Raw genomic sequence first — 3,024 nt, 5'->3', positions numbered from 1 at the left:
GTCTGGCCCCTTTACTATTCTGGCCTCATATCCTACTACCCCCAGCCATGCTACCTTGTTCAGGACACTCCAGTCATGCTGGCCTTCCTGCTGTTCCTTGAACACAACCGCATTATCCTGCCTTTTCACTGGCTGTCCTTTCTACTTGGAATATTCTTTCCACAGATACGAACATGGCGAATGACTTTAGCCTCTCCTCTAAATCTGTGATCAAAGATAACCTTCTTTGTGATGCTAAAAATTCTATTCAAAATTACAACCTGTCCCCACCACCTCCAAGTTCACCACCTCCCAGTTCTCCGAATACCCTCTCCCATATTCTTCTTCATTCATAGTAGTACTTAATGTTATAACATTTTTAAAACATTTACTTTGTAAAATCCACACTGCTAGGGTTAGTATCCAAAATAAAAGAACTTACACAACTCAACACCAAGAACACAAATGGTCTTATTTTAAAATGGGCAGAAGACATGAACAGACATTTCTCCAAAGAAGACATACAGATGGTCAAGAGAGACATGAAAAGATGCTTGACAGTATTCATCACTGGGAAATCAAAATCAAAATCAAAATAACAATGATATCAAAATAACAATGATATCACCTCATACCTGTCAGAATGGCTAAAATCAAAAACTCAAGAAACAGCATGTGTTGCCAAGGATATGAAGAAAAAAGAACCCTCATGCACTGTTGGTGGGAATGCAAACTGATGTAGCCACTGTGGAAAACACTATGGAGGTTCTTCAAAAAATTAAAAGTAGAACTACCCTACAATCCAGTAATCATACTACTGGGTATTTACACAAAGAATAGGAAAACATTAATTCAAAGGGATATATACACACCATGCTTAATGCAGCATTATTTATAAGGGTCAAACTATGGAAGCAGGCCAAGTATCCACTGATAGGTGAATGGATAAAGACGCAGGTGTGTGTGGTGTGTGCATGTGTCTGTGTCTGTGTGTGAGTATACATATACATAGAATATCTTTCAGCCGTAAAAAGAGTGAAGAAATCTTACCATTTGCAACAATATGGTTGGATCTAGAGAGTATAATATAATGCTAAGCAAAATAAGTCATCCAGAGAAAGACAATTACCTATGATTACACTCATATGTGCAATTTAAGAAACAAAACAAATGAACAAAGGAGAAAAGGGAGGGCAAGGGCACATGGGTGGTTCAGTCAGTTAAGCATCTACCTTGGGCTCAGGTCATGATCCTGGGGTCCTGGAACTGAGTGCTTTGTCAACATCCCTACTCAGTGGGTAGTTTGCTTCTCCTTCTCCCTCCATCCCTGCCCCCCACTCATGCTCTGTTTTTCTCTCTCTTTCTCAAATAAATAAATAATTTTTTAAAAAGGGGGGGGCAGAAAAAGACTCTTAATTATAAAGAACAAACAGATGTTGCCACAGGGGAGATGGGTTGGGGGGATGGGTTAAATATGTGATGGGGATTAGCAGTGCACTTGTCCTAAGGAGCACCGAGTAATGTATAGAATTATGGGATCATTATTTTGTACACCTGAAACTAATATTGCACTGTATGTTAACTATACTGGAATCAAAATAAATATAAATAATAAACTCCCAAAATGAAAAAAAAAATTCACATTGATTGCTCTACTAGATTGTGAAGTCCACAGGGTCAGGTTTCTGTTTGCCTTGTTTTTTTTGGGGGGGGGGGGCAATCTGCTTTGTTCACTTTTAAATACCAAACGCCTAAGGTACATAGTAGGCACTCAATAAATATTTGTTGAATGAACGAGTAAATGAATAATGTCTCTGTCTCTTTGCTCCATATACTTTATTTCCTGTAATATAATCAAAAGCTTTACAGCGTTGCGTTATACTATGTTTTCTGATGTTTCCATCAAAGATCCTCACACAGATTCATTCTTCATGATCATTTTATCATTAAAGGATCATTAGATACAGTGATATTATCTAATTTTTTTAAAGATTTTTGTTTATTTCTTTGTCAGAGAGAGAGCACAAACAGGGGGAGTGGCAAGCAGAGGGCAAAGCAGGCACCCCAGTGAGCAAGAAGGTTGATGCAGAACTCAAATCCAGGATCCTGAGACCATGACCTGAGCCAAAGGCAGATGCTTAATTGACTGAGCCATCCAGGTGTTCCTAATACCATCTAATTTTATATTGAAAGTAAGAATGATAATTAGAGTTCTGCATTAATCTTCCATGAGCCAGGATATTGTAAATTTTGCCTTGTCTTTTTTTTTTAAGTCAAATGTCATTTATATAAGAGGGATTAAAACAGAATTTATAGATTATACCAATATTGTGGAAAACAAACTTGACTGCACTACTCTACAATCACAAATTGAGTCTAACCATAATCAGTTATTCACATAATATATGTGAAAAGTTCAAGAAGAATCTGCCAAAAATGTTAAAAGAATCCTGAAAAAAAAATCAAATGCTATAGTAAATCATATAAGGAGAGTTTAGAATGGACTATGCTTATCTATCCCACGTAAATAAACTCAAAGCTTCTATTTTTTTCTAAAGATAGCAACCAATGTCCATGTGGACTGTAATATTTTAGTATAACGCTATTTGGGACCATGTAGAGTTTATACTACCTACTAACACCAAAAAGTGTGGTATACTTCTCTGAATTCTATTTAACTCACTGTTAGTAAATCATTTAAGGATTTTTTTTTTTTTTAAGTAATTGCTATACCCAACATGGGCCTTGAACCCATGATCAATAAGATCGAGAGTCACATGCTCTACCAACTGAGCCAGCCAGGCTCCATCATTTGAGATCATACTGCCATACTGAGAATCACTTTTAATTCCAAATACCGTTCATTCTTATCAACGTTGTTATTTTTTCTGAGTTGAGTTCATTCTTCTTTTTTTCAAGATTTCTTTCATTACATAGTATCACATTTCTTACAATGATTATAGACATTTATTATTTTTTTGTTATCCAGCTTCTGACCCATTTTTAGGAGTGAGATATTGATTCCCCACACTCAGATTTGAAGAT

The 3,024-nt window shown here is 36.3% G+C and overlaps 1 non-coding gene across 1 annotated transcript; it reads right to left on the bottom strand.

Annotated features, from left to right (window-relative positions):
- Positions 1–2,709: 2,709 nt before the first annotated feature.
- TRNAE-CUC lies at positions 2,710–2,783 on the bottom strand. Its single transcript has one exon. It is a non-coding gene; the product is annotated as a tRNA-Glu (tRNA).
- Positions 2,784–3,024: the final 241 nt, after the last annotated feature.

Source organism: Meles meles, chromosome 4, assembly GCF_922984935.1.
Source record: "Meles meles chromosome 4, mMelMel3.1 paternal haplotype, whole genome shotgun sequence".
Classification (NCBI taxonomy): domain Eukaryota; kingdom Metazoa; phylum Chordata; class Mammalia; order Carnivora; family Mustelidae; genus Meles; species Meles meles.
The sequence above is the reverse complement of the archived record's forward strand: the minus strand, read 5'-3'. Positions and strand labels throughout refer to the sequence as shown.